The following is a 17,933-nucleotide window of genomic DNA, read 5'->3' as shown; positions in this document are numbered from 1 at the left end:
GCCCAACCTGAGGGGCTGTGGCAGAAAGGGGAGCTCCAGCTTCAGGGTCTTCAGAGTCTCGCTGTTAGGAGCTCCAACCCCAACGCTGAGTGAGTCTTGGCTGCCTTGCCTGTAACGGGGTGCTGACGGTACCCTTCTCTCAAGGTGAGTTCAAGGATGGCCGGCACAGCACCTGCAGTGGGAGACACCCCAGAATGAGACTGGTGTGCGGCGAGCAGTTGCAGGAAAGGGAGAAGGTGGAGGTCCGCTTGCCGGCTCAGGAGTAGCGCTGGGTGGAGGCCAGGGGAAGCCTGGCAGGGAGAGGAGGGGGCCCAGGCAGGTGGACAGGGGCTAAGAGGAGGACTGGCAGGATCCGAGAAGGTTTCTTCCAGCTTCAGGACATAGCCCCGGCCAAGTTTGTAGATGAGGAGAAATGTCCCATGAAGGGCAAGCAGCTGAAAGCAGAGGGGTGATGGGGGTGTAGGATTGGAAAAGGTGGGTCCTGGGGGAAGGGAGAGGGAAGGGAGAGGGCATTGAGAACACAGAGGAATCTGGGGGCCACCCTGCCAAGGAGAAAATACCTGACATGGCAATGTATGGAGGACAGCCTCAGTCTGGGGAGGGCTGGGGTCCCAGAGCCCCTAGGCCAGGACAGCCCTGGCCCTCCATCCCCACCCACACTGCAGGGGGCCGCTTCCATTGTGGTCAGCACTGGCTCCTTGGGATTCGGAGAGAAAGTGCTTGTGGAATCCTCAGAGCTGCTTGATACAAAGGCCTTGGGGACTGGGCCCTGCCGGGGGTCTGTGCAGAACTAACACCGCATGCAGCGATGCCCTCACTTTGGAGAGGCACTCAAGCTCCCTGGGCTCCCATTTACCCATCCGTAACATGGGGTCAATCTCACCTGTCCACTTCCTGGCATGCCCCTGGGGAGATATGCAAAAGCCTTTTGTAAATCGTAAAGAATTATATAATTCCAGAGATTATGACTGATGTCATCATGGCTCCTAGGGGAAATGGGTTCTTTCTCCACTGGCTTCTTTCTCAGAAAGGTTTGTAGAAATTGTTTTGATGTGCTGTGATCTCCTTGGCAGAAAAGCCCCGAATAAATTCAAGATGTCACGGCAGATTCGTCTCTCTGCTGTGGAACTGAGGGTGACCAATTTTACTCAATAGCTTGTGACAACCTTTCGGAATTGCTTAAACCCCTGAGCCCCACCGCGTCCTGGCCCCCGAGACTGCTGTCCCCCGAGCCATCCTCACGTAGCCCAGGGCTAGCTGGGAAGACCTTTCCAAGGCCAACACTCTGTTTCGTGGCTGTGCTCCTTGCTTGGTGATGTGGAGAACAGAGGCAAAAGGAAATGTAGACAAAATGAAATTTCTTTACAACTTACAGCCCATTGACAAATACTTGAGACAGGCAGAGTATGGCATTCCTCCAGGAACCCCCGACACTCTTAATGCTAATGCTTTGCTAGAGGCAGAAAAACCTTAGTTTGACCATAGCTAGGCCTCTGGGATCCTGTAAGTCTTCTTTGATGTATGGAAATCTTTTTGGAAACTTCCTTTGTCTGTCACTCCACAACTTAAAAGTATACAACCAATGGCTCCTCACAATCCCAGTGCAGCTCTTTCTGCCCATGGGTCCTGTCCCTGTGCTTTAATAAAACCACCTTTTTTGGGGCACCTGGGTGGCTCAGTCAGTTAAGCGTCTGCCTTTTGCTCAGGTCATGATCATGGAGTCCTACATCGGGCTTCCTGCTCATCGGGGAGTTTGCTTTTCCCTCTGATCCTCCCCCCTCATTCTCTCTCTCTCTCAAATAAATAAATAAAATCCAAAAAAAAAAATTAAAAATAAAATTTAAAAAACCCAACCTTTTTTGCACCAAAAACATCTCAAGAATTCTTTTTTGACCATTCACGCCTGGACCCCACATCACATCAGTTGGAAGCAGAGTGTCCACTCCTGGTGCTGGTCGTTCCAGTGATTTGGGTCTGTCTACTGCTCAAGCTCCCTTTCTGCTGCGGCTCCTCAGCCTCCCTGAACACATGGCTGTGGAACCATAAGGATAATAGCAGCTGTCACTTTGGGGTGGCAGGTGTGTCCCCCACACCAATGTGTTCGGCCCTCACAATATCCAGTGAGAAGTTTCTCCTACCCCTAGATGCTGACTATGTGGCTTAGAGGAAATGAGCAACTTGCCTGCATCACTGAGCTACAGTCAGAGTTGGGGTTCAGACCTGAGGCTGTCCCACACCAGGCTTACTTTCCTTCCTACTGGTAACGGACTACCTGGTATGGAAGATGGAGATCCTGACACCTCTCAGACCTGTCAGGAGGAATAGGTGCATATCTGCTCACATGAAAGCCCTTGGAACATAGAAGATTCCTTATCAATATGGTCTTTCTTTTTATGTTTTATTTATTTGTTTTTGTATATTTTTTATTGGAGTTCGATTTGCCAACATATAGCATAACACTCAGTGCTCATCCCGTCAAGTTCTCCCCTCAGTGCCCGTCACCCAGTCACCTCAACCCCCACCCCCCGCCCACCTCCCTTTCCACCACCCCTTGTTCGTTTCCCAGAGTTAGGAGTCTCTCATGTTCTGTCTCCCTCCCTGATATTTCCCACTCATTTTCTCTCCTTTCCCCTTTATTCCCTTTCACTATTTTTTATACTCCCCAAATGAATGAGCATATAATGTTTGTCCTTTTACGATTGACTTATTTCAATCAGCATAATACCCTCCAGTTCCATCCACATTGAAGCAGATGGTGGGTATTTGTCATTTCTAATGGCTGAGGAATATTCCATTGTATACATAGACCACAGCTTCTTTATCCATTCATCTTTTGACGGACACGGAGGCCCCTTCCACAGTTTGGCTATTGTGGACATTGCTGCTAGAAACATCGGGGTGCAGGTGTCTTAGTCTTTCACTGCATCTGTATCTTTGGGGTAAATCCCCAGCAACACAATTGCTGGGTCATAGAGTAGCTCTATTTTTAACTCTTTGAGGAATCTCCACAGTTTTCCAGAGTGGCTGTAGCAGTTCACATTCCCACCAACAGTGCAAGAGGGTTCCCCTTTCTCCACATCCTCTCCAACATTTGTGGTTTCCTGTCTTGTTAATTTTCACCATTCTTACTGGTGTGAGGTGGTATCTCATTGTGGTTTTGATGTTCTTTCTTTTTATAATCATTTTTTTTAATTTATTTTTTTAAAGATTTATTTATTTTCAAGAATAAAGATTTATTTATTTATTTTCAAGAAAAAGTGCTCTGTGTGCACAAGCAGGGGGAGGGGCAGAGAGAGAGAGAGAGAGAGAGAGAGAGAGAGAGAATCTCAATCTGATTTCTTGCTGAGTGCAGAGCCCTACATGGGGCTTGATCCCACAGTCCTGGGATCATGAACTGAGCTGAAACCAAGAGTCGGACGCTCGACAGACTGAGCCACGCAGGCGCCCTTTTACAATCATTTTCTATTTTTTTAAAAGATTTTATTTATTCATGAGAGACAGAGAGAGAGAGAGAGAGGCAGAGACACAGGCAGAGGGAGAAGCAGGCTCCACACAGGGAGCCTGATGTGGGACTCGATCCTGGGACTCTAGAATCACGCCCTGGGCTGAAGGCAGGTGCTAAACCACTGAGACACCCAGGGATTCCCTACAATCATTTTCTAATTTAAATGCCTGTACAGATGTTGCCTGTGTGGTGGTCTAATCTGGTTTATTTTCCTTCAGATTTCTTGCTGGGCCCATGGCCTGCTGTTCTTGCCACCTGAGAAGGTGGGCATGAGCTGTGAGGTTGCAGGCCTCTCTTCCTACCATGAATCCTACAGTTCCTCCTACTCAAGATTCTCTGCCTGGGGGTTCCAGTGGAAAAGGCCCCAGATGAGCCTGGGACTCCCTCCCAACACATAGGGATCCATTCCTTCTACTTAGGACACACTGCTTCTACTGCTGCTCTGAATAGCTCATGCCACATGTCTGCCGAGATGACAATTTGCCTTCTCACACCACACCTTCTCCAGAGTGGGCCCAAGACCTCTTTCCTTTTTTTTTTTTAATTAATTTTTTATTCATGAGAGACACAGAGACATAAGCAGAGGGAGAAGCAGGCTCCCTGTAGATAGCCTGACATGGGACTTGATTCCAGGACCCCTGGATCATGACCTGAGCCAAAAGCACTCAACCACTGAGCCACCCAGACATCCTCTACGGCCCTTTCCATTGTCACAGCTGGCTTGTCTTTTTGTGGAAACCCTTGTAACAGCAAGATCTGGGTGGTACCCGAGGGCTGGATTCGGGTGCCAGGGCTGACATAAAAATTCCACAGATTGGGGGCACCTGGCTGGCTCAGTAGATAGAGCATGTGACTTGATCTTGAGGTTGTGAGTTCAAGTCCCACACTGGTGTAGCAATTACTTAAAAAAAATTATTTAAAAAAACCAACAAAGACGAAGTACCATAGATTGGGGTATAACAAATTTATTCTCTCACAGTCTGGAGGTTGGAAGTTCAAGATCAAGGCGCTGGCAGGGCTGTTTCTTCTGAAGTCTCTCTCTGTGGCTTGCAGATGGCCATCTTCTCCCTGCGTCTCCACATGATCTGTCCTCTAGACCCATCTGTGTCCAAATGTTTTCTTCTTATGAGGAGACCAGGCATATTGCATTGGGGCCCACCCTCATGACTTCATTTTACTTTGATCACCTCTCTAAAGACCCTTTCTCCCATTATGGGCGTATTCCAAGGTACTGGGGTTAGGACCTGAACAAAGCCCGTGACAAGGGCCAAAGGCATATTTTAGCGGAGATCTCCGAAGTCAGAATCCTGCAGAGTGAGGGCAGGACTGCAGGGAGGGAGGGAGGGGGCAAAGATCCCTTGACTCCTGCCTTGTTCTGAAGTGCCTGGCTCTGGTGATCACTAGGGCTTCAGCCCTTTTTTTGCCTCGCAGAAAGGAAGGAGCTGGGGTCCCAGGAGAGTTGGACTCTGCTTTTCGTGGGAACAGGTTTGGGGAGTACAAGAACAAGGGGACCTAGGGCCCCCTAGGATCTTGGGGGTGACTTGGTGCTTACTCATGTCATAGTCCAATGCTGTGTCTTTTCTCTGTCACTTCTCTCCCCTCCTTGTCTTCCGGGCTGGTCATCCCCATCCCCATTGCTGAGGTGGGACTAAGGAATCCCCAACCTCCCCCCCCCCCAACCCCACCCCCACCCCATCCCTCTGCCCCACCTCAGGCCTGCAAAATCTCCTTTACCTCAGGAGGGGAGTCTCTTTGCCCAATAATTCACTTACCCTTCCTGGGCTTCTGTTTCCTTGGCTGTGGAATGGCGCTGGGAGGGACCCCAGGGGGAGAGCCTAGTGAGCCCCAGGCCAATGGGAGCCCCTAGAAATCTCTTGGGGGTTCTTTTTTTTTTCTTTTTGGGGGATTCTTGCTGGACAGTCCTCTCCTTGTTGATGTAGGTTCTGGGAGAGATTGAGAGACACTGGTTATCGCTAACCACCCCCGGGGCTGGGTGTACAGACCCATCTAGCTGCTCCCCCTTCTCCAGTACACCCTGTGGGGCTGGTGACCTTGGCTTTGGTGTGCCATAATCCTGGTCCATCAGCTAGCATGGGAGTCACCCACGTAGGGCCTGCTCATCACCGCGCCGAATTACCAGGCTGTCTCTTAACTGTCACACATACTTCTAATGTGCCTGGTACACCTTCCTGTAAGTTTTATTTTTAAAATTTTTTACAAGATTTTATTTATTTATTCATGAGAAACACACAGAGAGAGGCAGAGACAGGCAGGAGGAAAGCAGGCTCTTTGTGGGGAGCCTGATGTGGGACTCCAACCCAGGACTCTGGGGTCATGACCTGAGCCAAAGGGAGATGCTCAACCACTGAGCCCCCCAGGTGCCCCTGTAAGTTTCAGCTGAATTGTTTTTCTATACTCAGTCTTTCAAGTCCGTAGTTTACATAGTAAATTCAACTGCTCACAGCTTTACACATTTAGTGAAAAAACCCAGTGGTTCAGTCTCAGAGAAGAAAAGAGGACATGGGGGTGGGGAAAGAGCTGAAGTGGTTGCCAAAGCATCTTGGTGCTGGGTGTGGGAGAGCCCAGAGAGAAGCTGAAGAAACAGCAGGGCGGGAAATGAAGGTATGGCTGCCTTGGCTGGGGCGTGCCTCTTCCTTGAGATTTTACACAGCCTGGCTTTAGGAGTTGATTGTGAACAGCTCTGCTCACATAGAATTCCTCAGAGAACTGGAAAGCCTGGGGTGGTCCTGGGAAGTCGGCTCCCTCCACCCTCACCGTGGTCCTTATCCTACCCCTCCCCCAAGACCCATGAGGCCTGGGGACAAGAAGCTCCCTTGGGGGAGAGAAGTGCCTTTGAGAGAGGGGCTTTGTGTCTACATGAAACCTTTTTCTTTCCTGATTTGAATGGCATAATCATAAATACTTCCAAACCAAGGAGATGGAATCTCTGATATTATAGTCAAGATGGATAACCCAGTGGTGACATTGGAACTGGTCTCATGACTGTCTTTTTACAAGAAAGCCTGTCATGTTAGGGAGGGGTGGGGTCTGACCTGTACAGCCCCAATAGGGGGAATTTAGAAATAGTTGGTGGAAATGACAGTTTTTTCTGGAGTGAGAGGTGACAGGGATGGCAGAGGCTGCCTTGGGAGGTAACAAGCTCCTGGCCACTAGAGGAATCTAAGGAGAAGCCAGAGGGCTTTGCAGGGGGCTAGCAGGGAAGAGGTTGTTGGAGAGAAGATTCAGGCACAGGAGTATGGATAGATTGGCTGGATACTACACATATTCCAGAAGCTGAGTCTTTGATTCTCAGAAAAGGCTTTAAAAAAACAAATTTTATTTTGAGGCACTAACCACTATGCCTCTTGTGTCTTGTGGTAGGATCTGGGTCCCTCTGAAGCTGGCTGCTCCTGTTCCTTGCTGCTTTTCCTGAGGGGACGTTCCAGGTGAGTGTCATGCTATCATCATTTTAAGTAAGCTTTATGCCCAACGTGGGGCTTGAATTCACAACCCTGAGATCAAGAGTCACATGCTCTACCAACTAAACCAGCCAGGCATCCCAAGTGTCATGCTTTTTTTTTTTTTTTTAAAGATTTTATTTATTTATTCATGACAGACACAGAGAGAGAGGCAGAGACAGGCAGAGACAGGCAGAGGGAGAAGCAGGCTCCATGCAGGGAGCCTGATGTGGGACTCGATCCCTGGTCTCCAGGTTCACGCCCCGGGCCCAAGGTGGCGCCAAACCGCTAGGCCATCAGGGCTGCCCAAGTGTCATGCTTTTAATTAACAGCATAGTTGGGTTTTCAGTTCTCTGGGTGTCTAAACATTATCTGATAAAATGGAGTGTGTACCATGTGCATGTACTTGTACATTGGGGAAACTGAGGAAGCTTGAAAGGCTGAAGAGACTTGGAGAGATACTTGTTATGTGCAGGGATGGTTTCGTATGACAGAGGACTGAATTACATTCTCTCACCACAGCCTTGGCTGGCATTTCAGGATATGGCCCTCTGCCTTGTACTCTGATAAGCCCTGCCTCCATGCAGGCTGACAGACACCTGGGGCTGGAGTGGCGTAGGGACTGTCCGGAACATAATGAATGTACAGTGAGAGCCACCTTGTGAATGCTCTTCAGCTCAGATGGAGACTCTGAAATGAAAGTCTCTCGTCTCTCTACTGGATCGAGCTGCATTTGGTTCTGTCTAAATGCCTCTACAGGCTGGGGATTTGGAATCGGTTGTACATTCTCATCAGTTTAGCCAGTGAGAACAATAGCTGTTATCAGCAGGGATTCAAATATATAAACATTGAGGCCCACATCTGTTTTCTTTTTTCCCCAATTGGAAAGATGTGAAATTACATAATTTGAAAAACAATTTTATTGAATGTTTAAAATGACAAAACTAGCATTCTCTTTGCAAAATATTTAACGATACAGAGGTGCACGACGGAAAGTTAATGATCTCTCCTTCCTTTCCCAATCCCATGCCCATATAGACAGCTTGGGTTGGATCTTTCTACCCTTCTCTCTATATGCTTGCAGACATACACAAACACAAACTTAAAGTTACTTTGAAAGATAACAGCTATTTATTTATTTGAGAGAGAGACAGAGAATGAGCAGTGGGGAGAGGCAGAGGGGGAGAGAGAGAGAGAGAGAGAGAGAGAGAGAGAGAGAGAGAGAGAGAGAGAAGCAGACTCCCTACTGAGCAGGGAGTCCAATGTGGGGATCGATCCCAGGATGCCAGGATCATGACCTGAGCCAAAAGCAGGTGCTTAACCAACTGAGCCACCCAGGTGCCCCTATAATTTTCCTTTTTAATTATTTTTTTTAAATGTATACATAGAGAGGGGAGGGGAGGGGCAGAGAAAGGGAGGGAGAAACCCAAGTAGAGTCCACACTGAGCATGAAGCTCAATGCAGGGCTTGATCCCACAAAGATGAGATCAGACCTGAGCCAAAACTAAGTCAGACACGTAAGTGACTATACCGCCCAGGCGCCCCCCCCAGTTTTCCTTTTTTACTTATTATATCATGAAAGTCCCTCCAGACCAAAGATATAGATTTTATTTTTATTTGTTATTATTTTTTTGTAGCGGGAAGAACGGGCAGAAGTAAAGGGAGAGAGAGAATCTTAAGTAGGCTCCACGGCTAGCATGACGGAGCCTAAGGCGGGGCTCAATCTCAGGACGCTGAGATCACAACCTGAGCCAAAATCAGGAGTCCAACACTTAACCAACTGAGCCACCCAGGTGCCCAGATATAGCTTTTATTTGTTAGTTTTATTTTATTTTATTATTTTAAAAAGATTTTATTTATTTATTCATGAGAGGTACAGAGAGAGAGGTAGAGAGAGAAGCAGGCTCCGTGCAGAGAGCTTGATGTTGGACTTGATCCCGGGACTCCAGGATCACACCCTGGGCCGAAGGCAGGCGCTAAACCACTGATCCACCCAGGGATCCCCTATATGTTAGTTTTAATAGCTATGTAATGTAATATGGGTATGCCATATTTCATTGTGTGGATATACTATAGTCGGCTTAACCATTCAGGTAACTTCCCATTTTTTGTAATAACAGAAGAATAAGGAGTGAGCAAAAATAGATACAAGTGTCTATGAGAACTTAATGTATAGTATAAAGGAGGCCTTTTCATTCTATAGAGGAAAATTCAATAGGCACTTTACTTAATAAATAATGCAGGCATATTTTGCTGGTCATCTGGAAGAAATTAGACTCCTATATCATACCATATATATGAATACATTTCTCCCAGAAGTAAAAAAATATTTGCAATATATTTGACTTAATAAGGTTAATATCTAATATATAAAACTTTCTAGGGGTGCCTGGGTGGCTCAGTTGGTTAAACTAACTCTTGATTTCAGCTCAGGTCATGATCTCAGAGTTGTGTGATTGAGCCCCACATCAAGCCCTATGTTGGGCTCAGCACTCATCTGGGAGTCTGTTTCTCCCTCTCCTTTTTGCCTCTCCATCCGCTTGAGCTCTCTCTTTCTCAAATAAATAAATATTAAAAAAAGTTTCTACAAATTGATAAAGAAAAGTAGGTAAAAGATATGTAGGATTGGGGCAGCCCCGGTGGCTCAGTGGTTTAGCGCCGCCTTCAGCCCAGGGCCTGATCCTGGAGACCCGGGATCGAGTCCCACATTGGACTCCCTGCATGGAGCCTGCTTCTCCCTCTGCCTGTGTCTCTGCCTCTCTGTGTCTCTCATGAATAAATAAATAAAATCTTAAAAAAAAAAAGATATGTAGGATTTACAAGAATGGAAGGTAAATGACCAATAAACACACATGTAGCCTCTCTGGTGGTTAGGGAAAATATGAATTAAAAAAAGATACTAGGGATCCCTGGGTGGCGCAGCGGTTTGGCGCCTGCCTTTGGCCCAGGGCGCGGTCCTGGAGACCCGGGATCGAATCCCACATCGGGCTTCCGGTGCATGGAGCCTGCTTCTCCCTCTGCCTGTGTCTCTGCCCACCCCCCCCTCTCTCTGTGACTATCATAAATAAATAAAAATTAAAAAAAAAAAAGATACTATTTTTTTTTCTTATTCACATCTATGGCTCAGGTGTCTTCCTGTTCCAGTTGGGAGCCTCAGGGTCCACCACCCAGGGCCACAGAGCCACAGTCTACAGGGGACTCTCCAGAAGCTGGTTTATGGACCAGCCAGACAGTAACAGGAGCTAACTGAATTCTTGGGGGCAGGTCATAAGTGAGATGGTACAAAAGTGAGGGGAGGGTACTAATCCAATGAAGATGATGAGAGATATCTCTCAAACTCATCAAAGAACAGTAGATCTATAAGTATGAGCAAACTCACAGAGCTGCATGGGGATGTACCTGGGGTGATGTGGAGATGGGTGAGGATAAAGGAACTTCATGGAGGCAGTGAGTGGGAAGTGAGTGGGGAGAGGAAGAACTGGCTGTGGGCTTCCCTTTGGTTATCCAGTCTACTTTCACTGTTGATTGTTGATATTCCCAACAAGGAATACTCAACAGTATTTCTTTCTTCCAAGCTATGATCTGGGTCCCTCTGCTTATGGTTTTTCTGTTATGGGTGACTTGCTTGACCATAGCAGCAGGAAGTAAGGATGGTTGTCTACACCCATCTCTTCAGTGCCCTCTTGGTTACTTTGGTTTCTAGATATTATAATTATAATTTAGAAGCAAAGCTGCCTAGTTTACTTAAAAAAAAATATTTTTTAATGTAATTTCTACACCCAACATGGGGGTCAAACTCAGAATCCTGAGAACAAGAGTTGTATGCTCCAACAACTGAGCCAGCCGGGCACCCAAGAATCTGCCTAGTTTAAACCTCTTGGACTTTGAAGAAGTTTCCAGAGGCTGACAGATGACTGAACATGTAGTACCTCAAAATTTCTAACATGGGTAGTATACTATGGAGTCCAGTCACAATTCATTCCTTCACCCACTCATTCATTTGTTCACCCGGTAAGTAGTTCTTCTGAGCTGAGACCTGGGCTCAGAAATGGGGACATGGGGCAGCCTGGGTGGCTCAGCGTTTAGCACCGCCTTCAGCCCAGGGCATGATCCTGGAGACCCTGGATCAAGTCCTACATTGGGCTCCCTGCGTGGAGCCTGCTTCTCCCTCTGCCGGTGTCTCTGCCTGTGTGTGTGTGTCTCATGAATAAATAAAAAATCTTAAAAAAAAAAAAAAAAAGAAATGGGGACACGGAGACAAGGATGACACAGTTTCTGCTCTCCTGGAGCTCAGGGCAGCGTTGCTTACCAGCCAGCTTTGTGAGTGAAGAAAAGCCTTTCTTCTCTCTGTGGTTCAGTTTCTGATTTTTAAGAGAAAGGCTGTGCGGGGTGGCTCCTAGGGTCCAATTATGAAGATTCTAAAATTCTGCATTTACTGAAGTTAGAGCTTCCAGGGCACAGTTATTACCTAGCTCTTTTGGTGAAGAGTGGCAAACGTGGTCTCTTTGTCACCTGTGACTGCCTCCAGCTTAGCACCATGCCAGTGGGGTGGCATTCTGCTGGCATCCCTGAAGCATGATCCCACCGCTGCAGACAGCTCACAGTTGGCGTTAGCCCAGGCAAGCCACACAGCCTCATCCGTCAGCAGCGGGTCTCCTCCGGTGCCTGGCGCCCTCTGCTGGATGGAGACTCTGGGTTCATGTTTACAATATAAACTGGTTCATGGATATTAAAAAAACTTTTTTTTTTAATTGTGGTAAGATACACATAGCATAAAATTTACTATTTTAATAATTTTAAAGTGTACTGCTCAGTGTTAAGTATATTCAGATTGTTGTGCATCCATCACCACTATCCATCTCCAGATCTCTTTTCCTCTTGTAAACTTGTACCCATTAAATTTTAACTCCCCTTCCATTCTCCCCCAAGCCTTAAGCCCCTGCCAATCACCATTCTACCTTTGACTTTATGTTTTTGAGTGTTCTAAGTACTTCATATAAGTGGAATCGTAGGGTATTTGTCTCATCGTGACTGGCTTATTTTGTTGAGCGTGGTATCCTCAAGTTCCATCCATGAGCATGTGGGAATTTCCTTCCCTTTTAAGGCTGGATAATATTACATTGTATGTATATGCCACATTTTACTTATCCATTCATCTGTTAATGGACACAAGTTGCTTCACATTTTAGTTACCGTGAATAGTGCTGCAATGAATGTGGGTGTACAAATCTCTATGGGATCTCGGTTTCAATTCTTTTGGGTATTGCTGGATCATATGGTAAATCTATTTTTAATCTTTCTAGGAGCCACTATACTGTTTTTCACCATTTTGCCTTCCCACCAGTAGTGAACAAGTGTTCCGATTTCTCCACATCTAACGCTTGTTATTTTCTGCCTTTTTTTTTTTTTTTTCTAAGATTTATTCATGAGAGACAGGGAGAGAGAGAGAGAGGCAGAAACATAGGGAGAGAGAGAAGCAGGCTCCATGAAGGGAGCCGGATGTGGGACTTGATCCCGGGACTTCAGGGTCTTGCCCTAGGCCAAAGGCAGGCGCTTAACCACTGAGCTACCCAGGCGTCCCTATTTTCTGCTTTTGTTTTGTTTTACTAATAGCCATGCTAACAGACGTGAGGTAGTATCTCATTGTGGTTTTCGCTGGCACATTCCTAATAATTAGTGACATAGAGCATCTTTTCATGGGCTTATTGGCCATTTGTAGTATCTCCTTTGGAGAAATGTCTATTCAAGTCTTTTACCCTTTTTTGAATAAGTTGTTTATTTTATTGTTTTTGAGTTTTAGTTCCCTATATGTTCTGCTATTAATCCATTATCAATTATGATTTGCAAATATTTTCTCTTTCTGGAAGTTGCCTTTTGCTCTGTTGATAGGGCCCTTTGATGCACAAAAGTTGTGAATTTTCATGAAGTCTAATTTGTCTATTTTTTTCTTTTGTTGCCTGTGCCTTTGATGTCATATTCAAGAAATCACTGCAAAATCCAATGTTGTGAAGATTTTATCCTATGTTTTCTTTTTTTTTTTAATCTTTTTTTTTATCCTATATTTTCTTCTAAGAGTTTTATAATTGTTGCTCTTACATTTAGGTGTTTGGTCCATTTTGAGTTGACTTTTCTATATAGTGTGAGGTAAAGGTCCAACTTAATTTCTTTGCATGGGAATATTCAGTTTTTCCAGTAATATTTGTCAAAGTGACTGTCTTTCCCCTACTGTCAGCCATTTGGCCATATATGCAAGGGTTTATTTCTGGGCTTTTTATTCTATTCCATTGGCCTGCCCGTCTTTACGTCAGTGGTCATTTGGACCGCTGTCCTACTGAAGACAACTGAAAAAGCTGGACAAATATATATTTTTTTCCCCAAAAAGTATTAAAATGCTAAAAAGATAGTGATTGCTTATTAGTAATTACTGATCCAAGAGCAAAGAAAGGATGGATATCTAGAGATGAGCTCTTTAAAATTATTTTTTAAAAAATATTTTACTTATTTATTCATGAAAGACACAGAGAGGCAGAGACATAGGCAGAGGGAGAAGCAGGCTCTACGCAGGGAGCCCAATGTGGGACTCGATCCCAGGACTCCAGGATCATGTCCTGGGCCAAAGGCAGATGCTTAACCGCTCAGCCACACAACCATCCGAGCTTTATTTTATTTTATTTTAATATTTTATTTATTTATTCATGAGAGACACAGAGAGAGAGGCAGAGACACAGGTAGAGGAAGAAGCAGGCTCCATTCAGGGAGCCCAACATGGGACCTGATCCCAGGTCTCCAGGATCATGCCCTGGGCTGAAAGCGGCGCTAAACCGCTGAGCCACCAGAGCTGCCCCCTAGAGATGAGCTTAACAGCAGATTCAACCTAACATTTTCTCTTGGGAGTTTGCCAGTCCTGAAGAAGTAGTCAAGAAATGAGCCATGTTTTTGGCAGCCTTGTAGGATTAGAGAGAAAAAGGTTGAAGTACAAGGCCTCCAAGGTAAGCAGGATAAGCGTATTGGCTGTACCTTAGGAATAAGGTGAATGAGAGGAAATTCAGACCTGAGGCAGACCTTGGCTTTGAAATCATCTGGGTGGCTCAGAAAATCTCAAGCTCTGAAGTTGAATTAAGTTGGTTCTAAATTTTAGTGCCTCCAGGCACCTGGTAGAAACAACAACAACAACAACAATGCTCTCTAGAGAAAGAAATCATTCTATTCAAGCTATTTCGCATGGATGTGTCAGGCATACTATCAAACGTAATCAAGCACCAAAGAGAAAAGAAAACCGAGGAGTGTGAATCAACAGAAAACATGAATAGAAACAGATCCACAGGGACTCTAAATATAAGACTCATCAGACACAGCCTGCAAAGTACTGTGCTTACTATGCTAAAAGATTTAACAACCAAGCTCAACATTTTCAGCAGGAAACTGGGAACTATAAAAAGTGACATGACAGGGGTGCCTGGCTAGCTCTGTCGGTAGAGCCGGCAACTCTTAATCTTGGGATTGTAAGTTTGAGCCCCACACTAAGTGCAGAGCTTTTTTTAAAAAAAAAAAAAAAAAAAAAAGTGACATGACAATTTTGGCAACAGTCAAATAGAAATTCTAAAACAACAACAAAATGCAGTAACTGAAATTAAGATTCAGACAGGTTTTTTTTTTTTAAAGATTTGAGAGAGTAAGAGCATGTGTTGCAATATGTGGGGGAAGGGCAGAGGGAGAGAGAGAATCTCAAGCAGACTCCATGCTCAGCATGGAGCCTGATGTGGGGCTCCATCTCACAGCCCTGAGGTCATGACCAGAGCCAAAATCAAGAGTTGGACACTCAACTGACTGAACCAGCCAGGTGCCCCTTGGTCAGGTTTAAAAGTGGATCATACATAGCTGAAAGAAAATCAAATAATTCCAAGGCAGGGCAGAAGAAACAATTGGGTGTGCAGCAAGGGATAGACAAAAGGATGGAATACAGAAGAGGGAAAGAAGCATTATCAAGGATTTGGTAGTAAGACGGAAAATCAGCAACCCAGAAAGAGGAGAGAGAATAGCGGGAGGCATTATTTGAAGAGATGATGGTTGAGGACTTTCCAAAATTGATGAAAAGACATCGTTCCCTATTCAGAAAGCCCAATAAATACCATTAAGATAAGTAAAAAGCAAGATAAACAAAAATAAATCCACACATGAGAGGTCATAATGACATTGTATGACACCAAAAATGAAGACAAATCTTTTAAGGAGAGATAACCAGAAAAATAATGTTAGCTTCAAGGGGGCAACTGTTGGCCTGACGGCTGACTTCTCATCAGCAATCACAGAACCCAGAAAATAGTGGAATCCGCTTTCTCTCGTGAAGAAAGAAAACAGCTGCCAATCTGCAATTCTCTACAGTTAGAGCCTGGACATGGATTTGCAGGGATGGGGAGATGAGGAGACGGGCCAAGAGTAATGAGGTCCTGAAAGCCAAGGCTGATGGACAACAGGTGCTGATCCCACAGACCCACGAGAGCAGGATCCTCAGCTTGCAGTGGGGAAAGGGAGGAGCACCATGACCCACGCAGCCAGATCTTCACAAGCCAAGGCAACTAGGAGCCTCGAGTCCCTCTGCCACCAGCTGTGCCCAGGGCAGGCTGACGGAGGACCAGTTGCACTGTTGAGGTGGCAGCTCCCTCAGTGCTCCTTCCGTAGCACTCGAGTCTCTTCCCCATCCCAGTACAAGTCTGGACACTTGGGTCTCTGCACTCTGGGGTTGTGGGGTGAGGTGGGGGAGCAAAGCCAGGGAGAGTAAGGAAGTTTATGCTTCCTAATAAGTGGATCTTATTTTTTTAATTTTTAAAAAGGTCTTAAGAGAGAGAGTACAAATAGGGGGAGCGGTAGGCAGAGGGAGAGGGAGAAGCAGGCTCCTTGCTAAGCAGGGAGCCTGATGTGGGGCTCGATCCCAGGATCCTGGGATAATGACCTGAGCTGAAGGCAGATACTTAACCGACTGAGCCACCCAGGTGGCCCTGCAGAGTGGATTTTAAATATGGATTTCCTCAGCTCTCTCCAGCAACTAGACCCAGCCAGGCCTGTCTCCTCCCAGCAGGCTGGAGGACTCTCTGCAGGGGAGCTGGCTAGACTGAGAATGGGCCTCTCCAGCAAAGGTCTCAGCCGACCATTCCCCAGCAGGCTCCTGGGCAAGTCCCATCAGTGCAGACTCCCCAGGACCTTCCCTGTCTGCCACTTTTCATTGTAAGAGTTGTTAAACATTAAAGGAAAACCTCGTGAGAAAATCAGCTTGGAAAACAGAGACTGTGGTAAAAACAAAAACCATAACAAAAAAATATTATAAACATCCTTAAAAAGGCATTACATCCATGAGACTGGGACTTGTGTCTTTAGGCTCCAAGCTCCTTTCTCGCCCTATGAGATCTCTGTAACATGAGGGGTTAGAAGGCGGCCAATTGTTTTCCCAGACTCTCCTGCAGCTGCTTCTGGTTAGGTCCTGCCAGTGGAAAATGCTGGTGGGGCCTGGAAAATGGGAGGAAAAAGGAGACATTTGTCTTTTGTGGTCTGGCGGGGCCTGTGGCAGCAGAAGCAGCAGAGGACGAGGGCATCCTTGGGTCATTGGTGGCCTCGGGAACACTGGTTGGAACAGTGGCTCCAAGTTCCTGCTCAGAAGCAACTGTGCGGCTCTAAGGCGGTGCTGGTGGAGGCCACACTTGCAGCAGAGCAGCTGTGGTGAGGGCCGCGGGCACTGGAGGCTTCCCAATCTCTGGGTAGCACCTTCTCTTCCCATTTGCTCTTCTAGCCCTAATATTATTTAGTCAATATTTTCCATTAAATTCTTCTTTGATTGAAATATCTAGGCTGGTTTCTGTTTTTTTCAATAAACACTGACTGATTGGGATACTATCATAAATATTCCAAAACTAAGAGTTCCTAGCTATTAAAAATGTGAAAGCAGAAATAAAAGAACAACAACAACAAAAAGAAATAAAAGAACAAATGGAAAAATAATGTTGATGGAATCATCCAGAAAAACAAACACAAAATTCCCAACAAGGTAAGTACTCAAAGTTTACAGTAAACTGTAACAGAACATAATTATGATGTGAGTTACTTATTCTCATGCTTCCCCGTAAATACCAGCTGGTGGATCCTGCCAGACATGTGACATCTGTTACATGTGTCCTGGGTAGTACAATTTAATTTACTTATTTAAAAAAAAATTTTTTTTTTTTTTTTTAAAGTAGGCTCCATGCCCAACCTGGGGCTTGAACTCACAACCCTAAGGTTGAGTTGCATACTGTAGAGACTGAGCCAGCCAGGCACCACTGGTTAGTACAATTTTAAGAGAGCAGAGATGTCAATTAAAAAAAAAAACAAAACAACAGGGGATCCCTGGGTGGCCCAGCGGTTTGGCACCTGCCTTTGGCCCAGGGTGTGATCCTGGGGTCCCAGGATCGAGTCCCGTGTTGGGCTCCCGGCATGGAGCCTGCTTCTCCCTCCTCCTGTATCTCTGCCTCTCTTTCTATGTCTATCAAAAATAAATAAATAAATCTACAAACAAACAAAAAAACAAAACTAAAGACAGGGTAGCCCGGGTGGCTCAATGGTTTAGCGCCGCCTGCAGCCCAGGGTGTGATCCTAGAAACGGGGGATCGAGTCCCATGTCGGGCTCCCTGCATGGAGCCCGCTTCTCCCTCTGCCTGTGTCTCTGCCTCTCTCTCTGTGTCTCTCATGAATAAATAAATAAAATCTTAAAAAAAAAAAACCCAAACGACTAAAGACAGACTATAACCTTCTAATTAAAGTACTCTGAGGGATCCCTGGGTGGCGCAGCGGTTTAGCGCCTGCCTTTGGCCCAGGGCGCGATCCTGGAGACCCGGGATCGAATCCCGCGTCGGGCTCCCGGTGCATGGAGCCTGCTTCTCCCTCTGCCTGTGTCTCTGCCTCTCTCTCTCTGTGTGACTATCATAAATAAATAAAAATAAAAT

At 46.0% G+C, this 17,933-nt stretch overlaps 1 protein-coding gene and 1 long non-coding RNA gene across 2 annotated transcripts in view; one reads left to right on the top strand and one right to left on the bottom strand.

The window, feature by feature from the left end:
- Positions 1-17,933, top strand: part of LOC118351093 (uncharacterized) — a 32,540-nt gene that overhangs the window by 13,501 nt on the left and 1,106 nt on the right. The window contains exon 4 of the long non-coding RNA XR_007403305.1: positions 6,887-6,951. This is a non-coding gene — a long non-coding RNA (uncharacterized LOC118351093). The remainder of the gene's footprint in view (positions 1-6,886; positions 6,952-17,933) is intronic.
- The window catches only part of CENPA (centromere protein A), a 22,418-nt gene continuing 8,939 nt past the window's right edge, over positions 4,455-17,933 (bottom strand). The window contains exons 5-6 of the transcript XR_003139867.3: positions 5,278-5,448; positions 4,455-4,607 (exon numbers count right to left, since the gene is read on the bottom strand). The gene's annotated coding sequence lies outside the window, so the exon portion shown is untranslated. The remainder of the gene's footprint in view (positions 4,608-5,277; positions 5,449-17,933) is intronic.

The sequence above is a fragment of the Canis lupus genome, chromosome 17 (genome assembly GCF_003254725.2).
Source record: "Canis lupus dingo isolate Sandy chromosome 17, ASM325472v2, whole genome shotgun sequence".
In the NCBI taxonomy this organism is placed as follows: domain Eukaryota; kingdom Metazoa; phylum Chordata; class Mammalia; order Carnivora; family Canidae; genus Canis; species Canis lupus.
Note: the sequence above shows the minus strand (reverse complement) of the source record. Positions and strands in the feature narration are given on the sequence as shown.